A 23804-nucleotide genomic window follows, 5' to 3' on the forward strand; every position below is an offset into this window, starting at 1 on the left:
AATCAGGGACCTTTGAGCTACGATTTTCCTTATAAAAATCCCGAAAACTGCTTATGCCAGAAATATGAAACACCAACAGAAATTTTGGAAATCTTCAGCAGATCAGGCAGCATGTCTGAAAAGATAAATAAAATCAATGTTTCAGGTCAAAGACTCTGAGTTATGAGAGGGGGCCTTCAACCTGAGAGATGAGAACTGTCCATCTTCCCACAGATGTGGTCTGACCTTTTAAGCATTTCCATGTATTTTCATGATTATTCTGAAGATATTTTGCCATATCCATTTCTCCATTAGTTTTCAACCCCTGGCATTTCTATATGATGAAAATAGGATAGATAACTACCTAAAGGAATCTATATTTCCATACATACAGAACTGATGGTGCTGAATGCATTGATAATTTGTGGAACATTCTTCTTCAGGGAAGAAACTGTGTGGATGATATTCCTCCAAATTGTTTTGATACAAAATTCTGGTATAATACCAATGACAACAAGTTAGTAAAAATGATCTCAGAACAAGCATGCTTTGATGAAGGGTAATGATAAATTCAGTGATAAAGACATAAATATTTATGAATTAATATAGAGTAATGGGATATCATAAATTTAATCTTGAAGTCTATTTGAACTCAGAAGTATTTGGTGTCACAGGACAAAATAGTACAGTGTCAGTATAGTTTCCTTCAGGGAAAATCCTGCCTGACAAACCTATTGAAATTCTTTGAGGAGATTACAAGTAGGATAGATAAAGGGGATGCAGTGGATATTGTATATTTGGAGTTTCAGGAGGCCTTTGACAAGTGCCATACATGCGGCTGCTTACCAAGTTAAGAGCCCATGGTATTAGAGGAAAGTTGCTAACATGGTTAGAGCATTGACTTAGTGATAGGAGGCAACGAGTGGGAATAAAAGGACCCTTTTCTTGTCGGCTGCCAGTGACTATTGGTGTTCCGCAGGGGTTGGCGTTAGGACCACTTCTTTTTATGCTGTATATCAAATGATTTAGATGAAGGAATAGATGGCTTTGTTGCCAAGTTTGTAGATTATATGAAGATTGGTGGAGGAGCAGGTAGTGTTGAGGAAACAGGATGCAGAAGGACTTCGACAGAATAGGAGAATGGGCAAGAAAATGTCAAATTAAATACAATAGACAATAGACAATAGGTGCAGAAGTAGACCATTCGGCCCTTCGAGCCTGCACCGCCATTTTGAGATCATGGTTGATCAACTACTATCAATACCCGGTTCCTGCCTTGTCCCCATATCCCTTGATTCCCCTATCCATAAGATACCTATCTAGCTCCTTCTTGAAAGCATCCAGAGAATTGGCCTCCACTACCTTCCGAGGCAGTGCATTCCAGACCCCCCACAACTCTCTGGGAGAAGAAGTTTTTCCTTAAATCTGTCCTAAATGACCTACCCCTTATTCTCAAACCATGCCCTCTGGTACTGGACTCTCCCAGCATCTGGAACATATTTCCTGCCTCTATCTTGTCCAATCCCTTAATAATCTTATATGTTTCAATCAGATCCCCTCTCAATCTCCTTAGTTCCAGCATGTACAAGCCCAGTCTCTCTAACCTCTCTGTGTAAGACAGACCAGACATCCCAGGAATTAACCTCGTGAATCTACGCTGCACTTCCTCTACAGCCAGGATGTCCTTCCTTAACCCTGGAGACCAAAACTGTACACAATACTCCAGGTGTGGTCTCACCAGGGCTCTGTACAAATGCAAGAGGATTTCCTTGCTCTTGTACTCAATTCCCTTTGTAATAAAGGCCAACATTCCATTAGCCTTCTTCACTGCCTGCTGCACTTGCTCATTCACCTTCAGTGACTGATGAACAAGGACTCCTAGATCTCTTTGTATTTCTCCCTTACCTAACTCTACACCATTCATATAATAATCTGCCTTCCTGTTCTTACTCCCAAAGTGGATAACCTCACACTTATTCACATTAAACGCCATCTGCCAAGTATCTGCCCACTCACCCAGCCTATCCAAGTCACCCTGAATTCTCCTAACATCCTCATCACATGTCACACTGCCACCCAGCTTAGTATCATCAGCAAATTTGCTGATGTTATTTTCAATGCCTTCATCCAAATCGTTGACGTAAATTGTAAACAGCTATGGTCCCAATACCGAGCCCTGTGGCACCCCACTAGTCACCACCTGCCATTCCGAGAAACACCCATTCTCCGCTACCCTTTGCTTTCTATTTGCCAACCAGTTTTCTATCCAAGTCAATGTCTTCCCCCCGATGCCCTGAGCTTTGATTTTACCCATCAATCTCCTATGTGGGACCTTATCAAATGCCTTCTGAAAATCGAGGTACACTACATCCACTGGATCTCCCCCGTCTAACTTCCTGGTTACATCCTCGAAAAACTCCAACAGATTAGTCAAGCATGATTTATCCTTGGTAAATCCATGCTGGCTCGGCCCAATCCTATCACTGCTATCTAGATATGCCACTATTTCATCCTTAATAATGGACTCTAGCATCTTCCCCACCACCGATGTCAGGCTGACAGGTCGATAGTTCTCTGTTTTCTCCCTCCCTCCTTTCTTAAAAAGTGGGATAACATTAGCCATTCTCCAATCCTCAGGAACTGATCCTGAATCTAAGGAACATTGCAAAATGATTACCAATGCATCCGCAATTTCCAGGGCCACCTCCTTTAGTACCCTAGGATGCAGACCATCCGGACCTGGGGATTTGTCAGCCTTCAGTCCCATCAGTCTTCTCATCACCGTTTCCTTCCAAATGTCAATCTGTTTCATTTCCTCTGTTACCCTATGTTCTTGGCCCATCCATACATCTGGGAGATTGCTTGTGTCTTCCTTAGTGAAAACGGATCTAAAGTACTCATTAAATTCTTCTGCCATTTCTCTGTTTCCCATAACAATTTCACCCAATTCATTCTTCAAGGCCCCAGCATTGTTCTTAACTCTCTTCTTTCTCTTCACATACCTAAAAAAGCTTTTGCTATCTTCCTTCATATTCCTGGCTAGCTTGCAGTCGTACCTCATTTTTTCTCCCCGTATTGTCTTTTTAGTTAAGTTCTGTTGTTCCTTATAAACTTCCCAATCATCCGTCCTCCCACTCACCTTAGCTCTGTCATACTTCCTTTTTTTTAATGCTATGCAATCTCTGACTTCCTTTGTCAACCACTGTGGCCCCTTTCCCCCCTTTGAATCCTTCCTTCTCTGGGGGATGAACTGATTTTGCACCTTGTGCATTATTTCCAAGAATACCTGCCATTGCTGTTCCACTCTCTTTTCTGCTAGGCTATCTGTCCAGTCAACTTTGGCCAACTCCTCCCTCATGGCTCCATAGTTTCTCCTGTATAACTGCAACACTGACACCTCCGAGCTGCCCTTATCCTTCTCAAATTGCAGATAAAAACTTATCATATTATGATCACTACCTCCTAATGGCTCCTTTACTGCAAGATCGCTTATCAAATCCTGTTCATTACACAAGACTAAATCCAGAATAGCCTTGTCCCTGGTCAGCTCTCATACAAGCTTTTCCAAGAATGCATCCCGTAGGCACTCTACAAATTCCCTATCCTGTGGTCGAGCACCAACCTGATTCTCCCAGTTCACCTGCATGTTGAAATCCCCCATAACTACTGCGACATTACCTTTGCCACATGCCAATGTTAACTCCCTGTTCAACTTGCACCCAAATTCCATGCTACTGTTCGGTGGCCTGTAGACAACACCCATTTGGGTGCTTTTGCCCTTACTGTTCCTCAGTTCTATCCACACAGACTCTACTTCTCCTGACCCTATGTCTCCCCTTGCAAAGGACTGAATCTCATTCCTCACCAACAGGGCCACCCCACCCCCTCTGCCCACATTTCTTTTTAAAAAAAAATTTTTTAAATTAGTTTTTCAAAACATTTTACAAATTAAAAACCCCAAATCCCAATGAGGAGCATTAATACAGTGCAAAATTAAGCATACAATAACAATATGCTACAAAGGAAGAGAATTTAACAAAAAAGCACCTAAATTAAAGACAAGTAAGCTTAGTGTCCTCCCCAAGCCCCACAACACAAGAAAAAAAACAACAACTCCAGACCGACCACAACACAATATAAAGAGTATAAGTCCGGACAGTCAAACTCCCAGACTGTGAATACACTTAGCAACAGAGGATAATAATGCCTACTACCAGAAAAAAAAGGGAGCTGAAAGCAAGGGACCGAAAAGAAGAAAAAAAAAGAAAAAAAAAACCCTAGTCAAGAGGAAGGTTATGAACGTACTCGATAAAAGGTCCCCAGACCTTATGGAACTTTAGATCCGAATTAAGAACTGAATAATGAATTTTTTCGAGGTCCAAGCAGGCCATAATGTCGTTAAGCCATTGCACATGAGTGGGCGGGGCAACATCTCTCCATCTAAGGAGGATCAAGCGTCTAGCCAGGAGAGAGGCAAAGGATAGTATTCGGCATTTGGTCGGACCCAGACATAAATCTGTCTCGCCCCAAAAACCGAACAGAGCAATTAAGGGGTTTGGTTCTAGGTGCTGATTCAGAATACCTGATAATGTAGTGAAGACATCCTTCCAGAATTTCTCCAAGCTAGGACAGAGCCAGTACATATGGATGAGAGCGGCCACGCCCCTCTTGCATTTATCACAGAGCGGACTAATGCCAGGGTAGAATCGAGATAGTTTAGATTTAGACATATGGGCTCTATGAACAATCTTAAACTGTAAAAGGCAATGGCAAGCACAAAGAGAGTTTGAGTTAACCGATTTGAGAACTGAGTCCCAGCTCTCCTTGGATAAGGAGATACTTAAATCCTGCTCCCAGGCCATTTTAATTTTATCCACAGGGGCCCATCATAGGGCTGCTAGTTTATCTCAGATAATTGATATTAAACCTTTACCTAGTGGATTAATGGAAAGAAATAGGTCCATAGCATTTTTCGCAGGCATTTCAGGAAAGTTAGGAATTCAAGGAGCAATAAAGTGTCGGATTTGGAGATATTTGAAAAAGTGAGCATTAGGCAGGTTGAACTTAACAGAGAGCTGCTGAAAAGAAGCAAAGCGATTATCAATGAAGAGATCTTCAAAATGTCTAATGTCCTTCCTATACCAAACATGGAATGCTGAATCGTACGTAGTAGGTAAAAAAAGGTGAATATGTGCGACAGGGCTAGAAACGGAAAACTCCTGGAAACCATAGCATTTCCTGAACTGAGCCCATATACGCAAAGTGTGTCTAACCAGAGGATTAGCTATTGATCTGGGCAGACTGCTAGGGAGTGCAGAGCCAAGAAGTGCAGATATAGATAATTCTTTAGTGGAGCTCAACTCCATTGCCACCCAATTAGGGCACTCAGGTTGACCGTGGAAGAAAGACCAGAAGGTAGCACAACGTATATTAGCTGCCCAATAATATAAGCAAAAGTTAGGTAAAGCCATGCCACCCTCTTTTTTAGATTTTTGGAGGTGGATTTTATTGTGTTTTTCTGAAACATGGCTGACGGCTAACATCCCGGATGTAAATGTAGAATTACCTGGTTTTACTACGGTAAGATTTGACAGAGATGCCAAAAAGTGTGGGAAGAAGAAAGGAGGGGGACTTTCTTAACGTAAGATGGTGTAACCCCGGGCATGTGAGTACAAAGATCTCCGTTTGTGAAAGAGATATTGAGCTGATCGCCGTGAGTATGAGGCCATATTACCTGCCTCGAGAATTCGCAAGCGTCATTGTGGTGAATGTGTATGTCCCGCCGCGTGCCGACGCAACGGTAGCGTGTGATGTCATCAGCTCCGCTGTTGCTAGGCTTCAGACACAGCACCCTGAGGCACTGGTGATAATTACAGGGGACTTCAACCATGTGACTTTGGACAAGACACTACCTGCTTTCTCCCAGTACGTGGATTGCTACACCAGGGGTAATAGGACAATTGACCTACCGTATGCAAACGTAGAGGAGGCATATAGTGCATCCCCACTGCCTTCATTGGGGAAAGCTGATCACAACCTGGTTTTGTTACAGCCCAGATATAAATCAATTGTGATGAGGCATCCCACTACCACACGCTCTTTTAGGAAGTGGACTCCTGAAGCTGAACAGGCCCTGAGAGACTGCTTCAGTACTACTAACTGGGATGTACTGCAAGGGGGGCTCTGTGGGGGCGTTGAAGAGGTCACTGAATGCACAACGGACTATATTAACTTTTGTGTGGATGTCGTTGTCCCTGTTAGAACTGTTCGCTGCTATCCCAATAATAAGCCCTGGATCACTAGTCACATCGAAGGCCTCCTAAACCAGAAGAAGAGGGCCTTTAAAGATGGTGATCGGTTGGAGCTTAAAAGAGTTTAGAAGGAACTCAGAGTACAGATAAGGGGGGCAAAGGAGCAGTATAGGAGGAAGCTAGAACAAAAGCTGCAGAAAAAATGCATGAAGGAGGTGTGGGATGGGATGAAGATCATCACCGGATGCGGTGCAAAGCGGGGGGCAAACATAAGTGGAGATAGGGAGAAAGCGAACCAGCTGAACAACTTCTTCAACAGGTTCGACAGCACAATCTCATCCTCACCGCAGAAATCCACACCAGGCTTACTTCCCTCACAGGAAAATAGCCACTCACAGGAGACCTTGTCCACGCCCAGGATTACGGCTGCACAGGTGGAAGGTCAACCGAGGAAGATCTGTACCAGCAAGGCGGCTGGACCGGATGGAGTTTCCCCACGATTACTGAGGGCCTGTGCGACTGAGCTGGGAGAACCACTACAGCGCATCTTCAACATGAGCCTGGAGCAGAGAAGAGTACCCAGACAGTGGAAAACATCCTGTATTGTCCCGGTACCGAAGAAACCACAACCAAAGGAGTTGAATGACTTCAGACCTGTTGCCTTGACGTCGCACGTGATGAAGACCATGGAGCGGCTGATAATACAGAATCTGAGGCCACAAACCAGGCACGCCCAGGATCCTCTTCAGTTTGCATATAAGGAGAAGGTGGGAGTGGAGGATGCTATCACGTATTTGCTGCACAAATCACTCTCTCACCTAGATGGGGTCAGTTGTGCTGTGAGGATTACATTCCTTGACTTCTCTAGTGCCTTTAACACCATCCAGCCCAAGATCTTAAGGCACAAACTAACGGAGATGGGAGTAGACTCTCACATGGTGGATTGGATAGTGGACTACTTGACAGATAGACCTCAGTATGTGCGGTTGGGAGACTGTAGGTCTGACACGGTGGTCAGCAGCACAGGAGCGCCGCAGGGAACCGTACTCTCTCCGGTCCTGTTCACCCTGTACACATCAGACTTCCAATATAACTCGGAGTCCTGCCATGTGCAGAAGTTCGCTGATGACATGGCCATAGTGGGGTGTGTCAGGAATGGACAGGAGGAGGAGTATAGGAAACTGATACAGGACTTTGTGATATGGTGCAACTCAAACTACCTGCGTCTCAATATCACCAAGACCAAGGAGATGGTGGTGGACTTTAGGAGATCTAGGCCTCATATGGAGCCAGTGATCATTAATGGAGAATGTGTGGAGCAGGTTAAGACCTACAAGTATCTGGGAGTACAGTTAGACGAGAAGCTAGACTGGACTGCCAACACAGATGCCTTGTGCAGGAAGGCACAGAGTCAACTGTACTTCCTTAGAAGGTTGGCGTCATTCAATGTCTGTAGTGAGATGCTGAAGATGTTCTATAGGTCAGTTGTGGAGAGCGCCCTCTTCTTTGTGGTGGCGTGTTGGGGAGGAAGCATTAAGAAGAGGGACGCCTCACGTCTTAATAAGCTGGTAAGGAAGGCGGGCTCTGTCGTGGGCAAAGTACTGGAGAGTTTAACATCGGTAGCTGAGCGAAGGGCGCTGAGTAGGCTACGGTCAATTATGGATAACTCTGAACATCCTCTACATAGCACCATCCAGAGACAGAGAAGCAGTTTCAGCGACAGGTTGCTATCGATGCAATGCTCCTCAGACAGGATGAAGAGGTCAATACTCCCCAATGCCATTAGGCTTTACAATTCTACCGCCAGGACTTAAGAACTTTTTAAAAGCTATTATTAATGCTTTTTGAGATAGTGATTTAGATGCATATCATATTTTTTACTGAGTTAAGTATTGTATGTAATTAGTTTTGCTACAACAAGTGTATGGGACATTGGAAAAAAAGTTGAATTTCCCCACGGGGATGAATAAAGTATCTATCTATCTATCTATCTATTAATTCTAGAGCGCTTATTCTGCCACAGATATGACAAAATAATAGAGTCTAAGGAATCAAAAAAAGATTTAGGAATAAAAATTGGGATAGATTGAAATAAGTATAAAAATTTGGGGAGAACATACATTTTAACAACATTAATATGACCTACCAAATACATAGATAGAGGTGACCATTGTACCAGACTCTGTTTTATAGTGTATGAAAGATTGACAAAGTTTTCATGAAAGAGATCTTTAAACTTCCTTGTGACTGTCATTCCAAGATAAGTAAATTGATTATGGACTACTTTAAAAGGGAGATCACGAAATATTAGTTCTTGTGCTTCTTTATTAATTGGGAAAAGTTCACTCTTATGTAAATTAAGTTTATAGCCAGAGATCTGGCTAAACTGGTCAAGAAGTGAAAACATTAGAGGTAATGATGTAGACAGATTTGAGAGAAAGAGTAATAAGTCATCAGCATAGAGAGAAACTTTATGCTCAACACCCCCTCTCCAAATCCCGGTCAATTCAGGACAGTTTTGAAATGCTATCGCCAGAGGTTCTATAGCCAAATCAAAGAGAAAGGGACTTAAGGGGCATCCCTGACGGGTGCCACGTTTGAGATTAAATACTTGGGATTTCTGAAAATTAGTTAAAACAGAAGCAGTAGGACACAGGTACAGCAATTGGATCCAAGGGATGAAACTTCGGCCGAGGTCAAATTTTTCTAAGACTGCAAAAAGGTAGTTCCACTCTATACGATCAAATGCTTTCTCCGCATCGAGGGAAATAACACATTCAGGAGTCCCAGTTGGAGCTGAGTATAAAATATTAAATAGACGCCGAATGTTAAAAAAAGGGAGACGGTTTTTAATAAGGCCTGTTTGGTCATCAGAGATAATGGAGGGAATAACGGTTTCTAATCTATGAGCCAACACTTTAGCTAAGATCTTTACATCAACATTGAGCAGAGAGATCGGCCTGTACAAGGAACACTCTGTTGGGTCTTTGCCCTTTTTTAAAAGAAGAATAATAGATGCCTCATTGAAAGAGGGTGGCAATTTGCCGTAATTAAACGAGTCAGATAATACTGAAAGTAACTGAGGAGAAAGGAGTGAAGAGAATGATTTATAAAATTCTACAGGGAACCCATCAGGTCCAGGAGATTTCCCTGAGGACAGTGCAGAAATTGCAAAAGATATTTCTTCTGATGATATAGGCGCATTGAGTTTGGCTTTGAAATCAGATGAAAGTGAGGGGATATTCAGATTCTGTAAAAATTGATCAACAGAGATATTGTCATTCAGAGATTCAGAGGAATAAAGCCGAGAATAAAAATTTTTAAATGCGTCATTAATTTCTAAATGATCCGATGTAAAGTCTCCGTTCTCCTTCCGGATCTCTGTAATATGTTGTTTAGCTTTGGAACGCCTCAGCTGATTGGCTAGGAATTTACCAGACTTATCCCCATGAATGTAAAAGTGACTCTTGCTTTCGAGAAGTTGGCGTTTGACAGGTTGAGTGGACAGAAGGTTAAATTTAGTTTGGAGTTCAACGCGCTTCTTGTATAATTCAGGGTTCTTAGTTTGGGCATATATTTGATCCAAATCTTTAATCTGGTTAATGAGGTCTGATCAATCTGCACGGGATCTTCTGTTGAGATTTGCTGTGTAAGAGATTATTTGACCCCTCAGATATGCTTTCATGGCATCCCAGACAATCTGGGATGGCACTTCAGGTGATGTATTAGTGTTAAAATAAAAGGTTATCTGATCCTTAATAAATTTTATGAAATCATCATCCGTTAATAAAGTTGAATCAAACTGCCAGTGTTTATTCCTCTGAGGGAGACCAGGAAAGTTCAGAGAGAGGGTAATTGGGGCATGGTCAGAAATCAGTATACTCTGATAGTCACAAGAGTGGGCAAATGGAATAAGTTGGTAATCGAGTAAGAAATAGTCAATTCTAGTGAAGGTATGGTGAACATGTGAGAAAAAAGAATAATCACTCTCTGTAGGATGGAGGAAACGCCATATATCAGAGATACCAAAATTAGAGAGAAACGATTGGATAGCTAAGGCAGATTTAGTAGGTGATCTGGTAACAGAGGACGATCGATCCAGCTTAGGATCCAACCAACAGTTGAAGTCACCACCCAGTATAAGAGAGTATGAGTTTAAGTCTGGTAGTGAGGAAAAAAACTGTTCAAAAAAAGTTAACATCATCAAAGTTGGGGGCATGCAGGTTTGCTAGTGCAACTTTAGTGTTATATAGTTTACCAGAAACAATAATAAAACGGCCATTTGTATCAGATATTTTATTATGGAGTTCAAATGGAATATTTGAGTTAATAAGAATGGAGACTCCCCTAGCTTTTGCGGCAAAGGATGAATGAAAATGCTGACCCACCCACTTTGACAGAAGCCGGGAGTTATCAAAACAACGAATATGAGTTTCTTGAAGGAAAGCAATGTCAGCTTTGAGTTGTTTGATATGTGAGAATACCTTCCTCCTTTTAACAGGGTGATTCAATCCCTTTACATTCCAGCTCATGAATTTAAGTGCACTAGCCATTATCAATTACTAATGCATAAAAGGCAGCAGGCATATAAAAAGTCAAGCAGTACAATAGCAGTCTGGGAGCAGAGATGTAAACATAGATTCGTAAAATCAAAACATATACATGTCCTGAGCAATAAAGAGAAACAATAAATACAGTGAGTGATGTTGGAACTGGAAAATCCACCCCGTCCACACAACCCAAAACTAGACGGCTACCAAAACAAGTAGCTAGCTCTACCAAAAAAATTAACCCAAATACAACTTCCAGATCTGTGTCATTAACAACAGTTCCGTATAAATACTATAGCAAATAGTAACTAGTTTATGCACTAGAAAACATAACTACAGATTAGAACACCTTCTGCAGAAATATAAAACTTAATACAGAGAAAATCGGAAGAAAACCAAAACTAACCTACCCGCGAAAAATTATAGAAGAATAAAGTAAGAGAAAGGGGAAAAAAAGGTAAAATAAAAGGAGAGGAAGGGGAAAATTATAAATTCAAGATGAGTATTTATCAACCATTTACAGAGAGGAGAGAAAAAAATTCAGAGATTAGAAAAAAGGGGCGAAGAAAAGAAAAAAAAAAGATAAAATAAATAAATATTAAAAAAAGGAAAAATAAATCAGCAATTAAGCTGTGAACCAACAAACAGGGAGGCCTTCACTAAAGACTACGAACCTCCAAAACAAGTTAGAATCAGCTGTAGAACTCTGTAGATAAAGTTATACAAGAATAAAAATAGATTACACATACACCAAATCCCAGGAGAGATTGTCAACAACCCTTAGAGTTTCAATGAATAATGTCTGAGTGATTCAAGTGAAGTCTGAGTCCAGAAAAAGTAATTTTACTACGAGGAGTACTTATCCACCATTTTAGGAGGTCTGATCAGATTCCGAAGATGACTGGATAGCCGGAAGACTTGCCACAAATGCTTCAGCTTCCTTCGCTGATTTGAACCACTTGTATTTTCCGGTATTAAGCTTGATTCGTAGATCAGCAGGATTGTGAAGAGAGGGTTTAAAACCATGATCAAAAAGCACTTTCATTGCGCCTTTAAACTCAGCGCGCATCTTTAAGGTCTGGGGTGCAAAATCTTCCACAAAGCGAATCCTGGAAAGGAAAAGACCCCCTGCGACGTGCCTCTACAGTCAGACTGTGTTTTACCTGGTATTGATGGAAACACAAGATTACTGGTCGCGGACGGGAGCCCAGAATTCCGGGGGGAGCGTAAACTCTGTGTGCCTGTTCGAGCTCGGGCGGGTTCGGAAGCAAATATTTCCCGAATATCTCACAGAGAAACTTGGTGAAAAACTTCATGGTTGATCCCTGTTCGGTCGCCTCTGGCAATCCAAGAATTCTGAGATTGCAGCGACTGCTGCGATTTTCGAGATCCACCATTTTGGAAAGGAGTTTGTTACATTTTTCCTCTAAGCTCCAAGGTCTCCAAGTATCGAACCTGACTTTCTAAATCTTCAGAAGTTGAATCGATGCGAGATAGGTGTTTGGCATGCTTGTCCACTTTATCGTTGATCTGATCCAGTTTATCTTCCAACTGTTTGAAAGCGGTTTTAAATTCCTTTAAAATTTCATCTCGGAGCTTTCCGAGCGCAGCCAGGGTCTCGTCTGAGGGCGCCATAGCTTCCTTTCTCCCGGATTTAGAACTCTTGCTAGACATTGTAAGTTAGATATGTTCACAGGCAAGTAAGAGATACCGAAAAAATTCCTAAGGTTTAAAAAATGGAGACATTTAGTGCAAAGATAGCGACAGTAACGGAACAAAAGTTCGGAGCAGCTAAACAATCGCCATCTTACCGGAAGTCCCATGCCCACATTTCTGTCCCTACGATAGCACGTATACCTTTGTACATTCATTTCCCAGGTCTGATCTCCCTGCAGCCATGTCTCCATTATCCCAACAACATCATAGTTACCCATTCGCACCTGGGCTTCAAGCTCATCTGCCTTATTTCTGACACTTTGTGCATTCAGATATAGAATTTTTAGCCCATTTCTCCTCTCTCTGTTTGAATCGCTGCCTATTGTGCTTAAGCCAGCTCCCCGAACTCCCATCGGGCTATACGCCCCTAGAATTTTGTTGTCCTTCTTAAATTTACTTATTCTTTTACTGAGCTAAGTATTGTATGTAATTAGTTTTGCTACAACAAGTGTATGGGACATTGGAAAAAAAGTTGAATTTCCCCATGGGGATGAATAAAGTATCTATCTATCTATCTATCTATCTATCTATCTATCTATTTAACTCCATGTTCCGTCAGACCATCCCTCTGTACATGTGTCCTTCTTATCATTTGTTCCGCCTCACCTTTCTCTACTACGCACTTAATATTCTGGAACCGTGTAGTCCCCACCTGTCCTTTATTCTTCCTCTCGCTATCCTCTCTCACATTCTGGATCTCCACCCCCTGCAAATTTAGTTTAAACCCCCCCAAGAAGCACTAGCAAACTTCCCTGCAAGAATGTTAGTACCGCTCCAGTTCAGGTGTAAACCGTCCCTTCGGAACAGATCCCACCTTCCCTGGAACAAGGCCCAATTATCTACAAACCTGAAGCCCTCCCTCCTGCACCATCCTCTCAGCCACGTATTAATCTTTATAATCTTTCTGTTCCATTTTCTGTCGGAAAATGCATGGTCGTGCACTTTGGTAGTAGAACTAAATGTGCAGACTATTTTCTAAACGGGGAGAAATTCCAGGAATCTGAGATGCAGAAGGACTTGGGAGTCCTTGTGCAGAACACCCTGAAGGTTAGCTTGCAGGTTGAGTTGGTGGTGAGGAAGGCAAATGCCATGTAAGCATTAATTTCAAGAGGTCTAGAATGCAAGAGCAGGGATGTAATGCTGAGACTTTATAAGACACTCAATACCTTGAGTATTGTGAACAGTTTTGGACCCCTCATCTTAGAAAAGATGTGCTGGCATTGGGGAGCGTCTAGAGGAGGTTCACAAGGATGATTCCAGGAATGAAAGGGTTATCATATGAGGAATGTTTGATGGCTCTGGGTCGGTATTTGCTGGAATACAGAAGGGTGTGGGGGGGGGGGGGTATCTCACTGAAACCTTTCGAATGTTGAAAGGCCTAGACAGAGTAGATGTGGAAAGGATGTTTCCCATGGTGGGATAGTCTAGTCACAGTTAATAACAACATGAAAGTGATGGCAAAGGAGCAATACATAAAATCCGGAGGTTACAGCCTGTGGGGGAAGTCAATTCTGGTTTTAGCTGACAACCCACAATACTTTGTGTTTGTCCACATTTGGGTTGTTGAATCTATTCTGAATCTCTGTGTTTTTAATTGTTAATTGGAGATATTGTAATTGGAGTAAATTTGTAGATATATTGATTGATTAAGCATTCCTTGTTGTTTATTTAATTCATCATGGTTCTATGTATGAAGTACTTAGATGGCATCGCACCACCTCATGACATACCTGCGCGCCTTGAAGTAAAGAAGAGGTTAGACTCGCATTCTGAACTTGCCACATTTTTCTATTAAATTAGTTTAACGTTTTGTAGTCACAAAACATAACAGTGGCGATGACGAAGCTTTAAATGAACCTGAGAAGAACATCTATCTGTTGAAGTGCAGCGAGGCATCGGAGCTTAAAAAAAGTGTAGTGATAAATGCTAGGGTAAGAAAAAAGTGCAGTGGGTGTACGTAGGAAGGGAAGACATGATAAGGTTAAAGAAATGGCATAAAACAGAAGAATTCATGAGCTCATAAACAGTGACTATCAGGTGATAATCATAAAAAAGAGGACAATGGCTGTCTACATCAGAAAGATAGATGCGCTTGATTGCTCAATGTGTAACTGATTCATGTATACTGAGCTAAACGAGCAGTATTTTGGAACAAATAAGACAGCCAATGAGAAGTGTGTGCAACACAAACAAAATACTGGAGGGACTCAGCAGGAAAAATACTGGAGGGACTCAGCAGGCAGCATCTATGGAAAAAAGTACAGAAGCATTTCAGTCTGTAACGTCAACTATACTTTTTCCCATAGATGCTGCCTGGCCTGCTGAGTTCCTCCAGCTTTTTGTGTGTGTTGCTCAGAATTCCATTATCTGCAGATTTCCTCTTGTTTGTAATGAGAAGTGTGTGCCAGTTTTGCTGAGTACGTTGGGCTTAAAGATTTGACTGCTCCAACCAAACCTGCTGAAATGAGCATTGCTGATATTGTGAAAATAATTCAGGAACATTTAGAACCAAAACCATTGTTGATTGCAGAACATTTTAGGTTTCATAAATGGAATTAAAAGAAAGGGGAGTCTATTTCAGCACGAGTGGCTGAATTGAAGAGGTTATCTGAGCATTGTCAGTTCAATTATACACAGAGATTGTTTAGTTTGTGGAATATTACAAGAAAGCATTCTAAAATAGCTGGCTACTGCACAATTTACATTTAGAAGAGCAGTTGAAATCACTGGATCAATGGAAACAGCACACACACAATTGAGTTGCAGTCAGGGATGAAAGTGAGCTTGAACAAAACTGGAACATCGAAAGAGAAACTAGCCTGGCCAAATAAATTATGTTACCATTGTGGCAAGGGCTCCCAAACACCAGACCAATGCAGGTTTAAAGGCGAAACTTGCAGAAAATGCAACAAAGTGGGACACATACAAAGAATATGACAGGCAGACAAAAATAAATGGACTGCACAAGGAAGAAAAAAAAGATAAAATGTCAAGTTGCAGTTTCAAAAAGAGCGCTAATCTGCATGCTATTAATGACACAGGACTGCATAGCCTTAAGATTTACAATGTGAAAGCAAACAATAGACAAACAATATGGCTTACAGCAGAAGTGTATGGCAAATTAATTAAAATATAATTGGACACTCGTTCAGCTATTTCAGTCATTCGACAGAATGAGTTCAAATGGCATTTCAAAGATACTAAACTGAACCCTGCAGATATCCAATGAAGAACTTATACTGGAGAAAAGAAAACCCCTGTGGGAACAACGTTTGTTCCAGTGAAATACAACAACTGACAGGCCACATTGGGCGAGTATGTGTTAAAAACAGATGGGGTCATGATTGGCTGAGACAACTACAACTTGATTGCAGACCCATCCACCTTTTTCATATCCTATCCCTGCAATAAAATCAATTCAAAGTGTATTAAGAAAAGTACTAGATGATGTGCAGTGGTATTCAAGGATGACATTGGAAAACTCAAACATATCAAGGGTAAAACAGTATTAAATGAAAATATCACACCCAAGTTTTACAAAGCTTGTCCGGTTCCTTATACCATCCATGATGAAGTAACCAGTGAGCTAGATTGAATGGAGGCTGAAGAAATTCCTTCCAAGTTTGAGTGGAGCCCTTGGGCAATGCCAATGGTCCCAGTCACCAAGAAGAATGTGTGTGCCCGGATCTGTGGTGATTTTAATGTCATCATCAACCCAGTACTGAAGGTAGATCAATTCTCCCTGTCCAAGATAGAGGGGAATATCTTTGCAAACCTTTCTGGAGGAAAATACTTCAGCAAAGCTGAGGCCTATGTACTGATGGAGATGGAAGAAGAATCCAAAGGTTTCTCACCATAAACACTAACAAAGGGCTTTATCACTATCATAGGTTTGCTTATGGAGTAGCATCTACGCCTGCACTCTGGCAGAAATCTATGGCCCAGGAGTTGCAAGGCTATAAAGGCACCAAGTATTACCTGGATGAGATCATTGTTACCACTAAGGATGACAAGGAATATTTCCAGAATCTCAACACAGTATTAAAAAGATTATAAGATTATCAGCTCAGAACATGAAGCAACAAGTGTGAATTCTTTAAACCAACCGTAACTTACTCTGGTCACACTATTGATGCACAAGGATTACACAAGTGTGCTGAGAAAATTCAAGCACTGGTGAATATCCCAAGACCAAAGGATGTGTCACAGTTGTGGTCCTTTACAGAATGTGTTAATTACGAACATACATTCCAGTAAATCTGGCTACTCTACACCACCCCTTGAACTCATTACTACAGATCAGGAAGAAATGGCAATGTCAGACACCATACTCACACATTATGATCCACATTGTCCACTGAAACTTGCCTGTGATGGCTTGTTTATGGTATGATTCAGTCATGTCCCATGTTATGAATGATGGAAGTGATTGTCCCATAGCCTTACTGCTGCAGAGAAAACTTACACACAAATTGATAGAGAGGCTTTGAGTCTGGTTTGGGGTGTACAACATTTCAACTAGTACTATTATTGGAGGCAGTTTAACCTCATTACAGATCATCAACCTCTAGTGTCCATTTCCAATTTCAGAAGGAATAACCCTTCACAGATTCAGTACATGGAGGCTCTGTTGCTTTTACTCGTTACAATAATGCATGAAATAAATTTGATTGTTCATACTGTAGCTTCACTTAGCTCCAGCTGAAGAAAGTTGAATGGAGTCTTATGAAACTGCTTTACTCAATTGACACATCTCCTTTAGGTACTCCTGCTATAATTCCTGGCCTGCTTTTCCACGTTGCTAATGAACCACAATTAGTAACTTAGCAAGGAAATGGTGGGAAAGGAGCAACACCACATGGATCTTTATTCTGAGGATGAGATCCTTCAGAGGAATATGTTGTACTCTGAAATATAACTAGTTAGCTTAGCACATCTCTGAATCTTTAGTTGTAATTTAACACCACACAAGAAAGTAACAGAACTGAGCCACGTCATTGTATCTTCCTTCAAGCTACACCTACGACCTTTAACAGTGTGCCAAACCAGCTAAAAAGTAAATCTAAAACCCTCAAAAACTAATATCTCCCACCTCAACAATGCCCATATTCCTCCATCTTCCTCATCTTCTAAAATATCTCTTAAAAGCCTTGAGTGCATTTGCCTCTGCAGCCATACCAGGCAGCGCATTCCAGACATCCACTGCTCTCTGAGTAAAAAGCTTACCCCTCACATCCCCATTGAATCTATCCCTTCTCATCTTCAATGAATGCCCTCTGGTATTTGACATTTCATTACCCTGGGAAAATGATACTCCTTCTTTACTTTATCTGTGATTCTCATAATCTGATAAACCCTCAGCCTCAGCTACTCCAGAGCAAACAATCCAAGTTTGTCCAAACTTGCATGATAGCAGAAGCCTTATAGATCAGGCAGCATCCCTGTAAATCTCTTCTGCACTCGCTCCAGAGCCTTAACATACCTTCCTATTGTGGATTGACCAAAATTGCATGCAATACTCTAAATGTGGATTAAGGAGACTTCTATAAAGTTGCAACATAATCTCTTGGCTTCTGAACTCAATGCCTCAACTAATAAAAGTAAACATTCCACAAACTTTCTTAACCACCCCATTGACATGTGTTGCCATTTTCAAGGAGGTGTGAAGATGGATCACATGATCTCTCTGCTCAGCAACACTGTTAAGGGTCTGAATTGGTTTTGTAATCATTAATTATTTTATTCAAACCTTTCCTTGTACACTTGGATACACATGGACTCTGTTCAAATTCCCATTTTCAGGTGATTGTGAGATGGCAGTTTGCGGGGGTGTGAGCTGTATTATTGAGCCAAGAGTCAATGTAGCACTCAGCAAAGCAAAAATGATATCTCCAGATGGAATGAGCAAACCATTTTCAAACAAAGCTAATGGGTATGGAAGAGGCGATGGTTGTTGCATTTTGCTGTTAAAGCCACTAGCAACGGTAACACATTTTATTAGGTTCTTTTTACGTCTACAAAGTGTATTTAAATATTGGCGTTTATTGGAAAACTATTTCTTTAATATTGACATACTCATTAATCCTATCAACAGGCTCAGAAGGACTACAACCATATTTGGGGTGTAATAGTCTGTAATGCAATCAACCAGAATGGCAGAACAGTCACACCTATCACCAGACCCTCCCAAAAGCAGCAAGAAGAATTACTGAGGGGTATTTACCCCAGAAGTGTTGACCCTTCACAGATTCAGTACGTGGAGGCTCATGGAACCGGAACACCAGCTGGTGATCCGACTGAAGCAGCCAGCATATCAAGTGTTATTGCACAATCCAGACACTCAGATTTCCCTCCACTTACAATGGGGTCAGTCAAAGGAAACATTGGTCACACAGAATCAGCCGCAGGAGCTGCAGGTTTAATTAAATTTCTCCTCATGATGCATCATGGAAAGATTGTACCATCACTCCACTACTCCAAGGAAAATTTGAGCATTAATACAAAAGATTTGAACCTACATATTCCAGCTACTGTGATAAACTGGGAAGGAAACAGGGAGAAAGGGAAGATGGCAGGGATCAATTCATTTGGATTTGGAGGGACAAATGCTCATGTAGTTGTAAGGCATTTCTTTCTTTTCCAATATTTTATTAGTTTTTACATAGAAGAATACAGAGTAGTAGGAAGTGTATATAAAAGGTCAAAAAAGATAAAAAAAAACTACCAATTACATTATATCTGTTCATAATAACAATCTCATTACCCCATATTCATATAAGTTGATCAATAGTTATATTGAACTATACTAATTTATTACAATAAAAAGAATCTAACCCCTACCAAGACCGAAGCTGTTCATTAAGGAGAAAAGAAGGCAAAATACCTTTTCATGTAATAAAAATTAATAGCCAACATCTGAGTTTAAACAACAAATTAAAGGTTTTGAAAATTATTCATGAAAGGTCCCCACAATGTTTGAAAGTCTTGACGAGATTCAGAAATTGAACAACGAATCTTCTTTAAATCTAACATGACATAACTTCGCATAACCATTGAGCATGAGTAGGAGGAAAAGCATATTTCCATTTAAACAAAAGCACCCTCCTAGCTATGAGAGAGCTAAAGGCAATGTAAATCAAATGTAAATCAAGCTTACTATCTTGTCCTGCAACAATACTGAATAGGGCCATCAGAAGGTTAGGCTTAAAATTGACTTTAAAAAGTAAGGAAAAAGTTTGAAAAACTTCCTTCCAATATTTTTCAAGATTCGGACAAATCCAAAACATATGAATTAATGAAGCTTCTCCATTATTACATCTGTCACAGTAGGGAGATATATCCAAATAAAAATGAGATAGCTTACCTTTAGTGATATGAGCTCAATGTTTCACCTTAAATTGTATGAGAAAATGACGAGAACACAGCAATGAAGTATTAACCAGTTTAAACATTTCATTCCTAGTTTCCTCAGACATTGATGTCTGTAAATCTTGTTCTCAGAGCTTCTTAATTTTGTCTAAAGGAACATTCCTCATCTCCAGTAACATACCATAAATATTAGATATTGAACTATTATGAAAAGGTGTCAAATTGAAAATTATGTCCAGTATGTTCTTATCTGAGCTTATAGGAAATGTGCATAATTGAGAGCTTAGAAAGTCTCTGATTTGTAAGTATCTAAAGATGTGAGTTTTAGGTAAGCTATATTTAGCTGACGATTGCTCAAATGAAAAAAGGTTTCCTCCAACAAACAGATTCCAAAAACATTTAATACCCAACTTGTCCCATTCTTTAAAAACTAAATCAGTCATGGAGGGTTAAAAAAATTAAAATAAATGGGACTTGAAAGGGAAAATCTCAATAAACTGATGTGTTTTCTAAATTGTATCCGGATCCTCAGAGTATGTTTAACTATTAAATTATCAGTTAATTTACTTCCAGATAAAGGATGTGAGGATCCAAGAAGAGAAATAATAGAAAATTTATGAACAGTGTTAGCTTCTAAAGAAACCCATACCAGACAACCTACATGATTAATATAATATAGCCAAAATGTAAGATATCGTATATTAACTGCCCAGTAATAAAATCTAAAATTAGGTACGGCTAAACCTCCAGACTTTTTAGATTTTTGAAGATGAACTTTATTTAAATGAGGACATTAATTTTTCCATATATAAGAGGATAAAATAGAATCAAGAGCATCAAAATAGGATTTAGAAATAAAAACGGATAAAGCCTGAAAAAGATATATAAATTTAGGTAGAAAATTCATTTTAATAGAATTAATTCATCCATTCAACAAATTTGAAAGAGGTGACTAATTTAATGATATCCTTTTTACATGATTCAATAAAGTAAGAAAGTTTTCTTTAAAAAGGTGTTTGTAATTCTTAGTGACTGTTACACACAAATAAGTAAATTGATTCCTTACAACTTTAAAAGGGAGATTAGTATTAATTGATACCAAATTATTTAAAGGAAATAATTCACTCTTATATAGATTCAATTTATATCCTGAAAACTGGCTAAAATGGGAGAGTAAAGAAAGTACACAGGTAATGAGGTCTCACCATTAGAGATAAACAGCAATATATCATCTGTGTAAAGCAAAATTTTGTGAGTAATACCTCTGCTTAAAATACCACAGATAGCATTAGATTCTCGAAAAGCAATGGCAAGAGGTTCTAAAGCTAGATCAAAGAGCAAAGGGCTCAACGGACAACCTTGTCTAGTTCAGCGATGAAGTTTAAATGGTTTGGAATTTTGAAAATTAGTAACAACCTCAGCAGAAGAAGATAGATAAAGTAATTTAATCCATTGAATTAAATCTGATCTAAAATTAAGTTTTTCTAAGATTTTAAATAAATAATTCCATTAAACCCGATCGAAGGCCTTCTCAGCATCTAAGGATATCACACATTCTGATATCTCCTGGGAGGGAGAGTAAATAACATTTAATACATGGCGTATATTAAAATGGGAATGTCGGTTTTTAGTAAGTTCAGTCTGATCATCAGAAGTAATAGAAGGTAGAATATTTTCAATCCTACGAGCCAGAACTTTAGAAAGGATTTTAGTATCAACATTGAATAATGAAATTGGTCTATATGAAGAGCATTCAGTTGGGTCCTTGTTATTCTTTAAGATAAGCAAAATAGAGGCTTCATAGAAAGATTGAGGCAAGCTACCCAATTTGAAAGAATCCAAAAATACAACGTGTAACTGCGGTATAATTAATGAAGGAAAAGCCTTATAAAATTCTCCAGAAAATCCATCTGGACCGGAGCCTTCCTTGAGTGTAATGAACATGTAGCCTCTGCAATTTCCTCATAAGAATCCATCTGTTTACAATTATCTGCAGAAAGTGCAGGGATATTTAATTGATCTAGAAAATTATTCATTCCAGTATTATCTTTAGGGGAATCAGAACTATAAAGTATAGAATAGAATTCTCTAAAGGTATCATTTATTTCAAAGTGATCATTTGTCCCATCACTATTAATTTTGCAAATGTCTTTAATTTGTCATTTAACTACAGAAGTTTTTAATTGGTTGGCCAATACTTTGCCTGATTTATCTCTGTGAATGTAAAATTGAGTTTTATCTTTAAGAAATTGAGTTTCAATTGCATATGTTAACAGAAGATCATATTTAGTTTAACTTCAGCACATCTTTTATATAAGGGGATCTGGAGCTATAGCATATTTTTCATCTAATTGTTTCAATTGATTGGCTAATTCAATTCTTTCTTTATTAGCTTTATTCTTAATGCTCGCAGTATAAGAAATAATTTGTCCTCTAATATAGGCCTTGAACATATCCCATATAATAAGATTATAAGTCTCTTCCTTTTTATTCTCTTCAAAAAACAAAATAATATGCCTCTCTGGAAATTTTAAAAATTCCTTATCAGATAACAAAGTTGTATTAAAACACCAAATTCTGTTTGTTTGAGGAAGACCAGGGAGATTTAAAGATAAAAATACAGGAGCATGATCTGAAACAGCAATCTCTTTATACTCACAGGAATGAACTGATGAAATCATTTGACTATCAATAAAAAAAAAAATCAATCCTGGAATATGTATGATGAACATGGGAAAAAAATGAGTACCCCCTATTTAAAGCACATAAGAAACACCTAATATCAACAATACCACATTTCAATAAAAAAGATTAAATAAACAAAGCTGATTTATTAAGAGACACTGGTTTAGAGGATGATCAGTCTAAAATTGGGTTTAGCCAGCAGTTAAAATCTCCTTCCATCACCAAAGAATAAAGACTCAGATCTGGTAAAAACGAAAAAAGATCTGGTAAAAACAAAAAAAAAACACTCAAAGAATCCTGGATCATCTACATTTGGGGCATACACATTGGCAAATACTATTAATTTATTATCTAGTTTTACTGAAACTATAACAAAATATCCATTAGTATCAGACACGACTTTATGTTGGGCAAAAGAAATCAAAACTCCTCTAGATTTGGCCTGAAAAGATGAATGAAAACAAAGTCCATTCCAACCACTAAAAAAAGTAGATGATCACATTTGCGTATGTGAGTTTCTTGTAAAAAATAATAGGGACCTTAAATGTCTTAATATAAGCAAAAATCTTATTATGTTTTCTAGGGCGATTTAACCCTTTTACGATAAAACTGAGTAAGTTAATAATTTAGTCCATTTTTAATATTATTTAAAGGAAGGGTTAAAATGTAAGTTAAAACCAATACATAAACCTTGAGAAATGGTAACCAAGTAACAAATTAGCTAAAAAAAATTGAAAACAACTTCTGAGGAAATAAAACATCCCCCGCCCACCTCCCAAAGAAGGAAAACTGACCAATAGAAAGCCAGCATCTACAATTACGGACAACCCCGCCCAAAAAACCTGGTGATCACTCCAATTAGTTTCAAGGTTGTTTATTATCCAACCTAGACTAAACAATATCCAGTCAAGAAATTCAATTCCCGTTTGTCAAAAATACAGTATTAAAAATACAGAAGGAAATTAGTTACAAAGGTTTACCAAAAGTAAAAGATATCATTATTCATACAGAAAGACGTTAAACATTTAATCTTATATCTTCATGAAAAAACAGGCTAAGCAGTTAGCTTTCAAATTTAAAAAAATCTTTATGCTTCAACATTCAAACAAAATCATTCGAAGAGTCCATCTTTAATGAGATTCTCAGTCAAACTGGGTAGCCAAGGGACACGTTAAAACACTTGTTAAAAAATTTCAACAAAGCTTGTTTAAACTTAACACATTCCTGCATAACTTCAAGTGAATAGTCTTTGAGA

General features: G+C 39.3%; 1 pseudogene; it reads left to right on the plus strand.

Moving 5' to 3' along the window:
• LOC140732541 (uncharacterized) overlaps positions 1-23804 on the plus strand; it is a 78463-nt pseudogene that overhangs the window by 44865 nt on the left and 9794 nt on the right.

Source organism: Hemitrygon akajei, chromosome 8 (genome assembly GCF_048418815.1).
Source record: "Hemitrygon akajei chromosome 8, sHemAka1.3, whole genome shotgun sequence".
Taxonomy (NCBI): Eukaryota; Metazoa; Chordata; class Chondrichthyes; order Myliobatiformes; family Dasyatidae; genus Hemitrygon; species Hemitrygon akajei.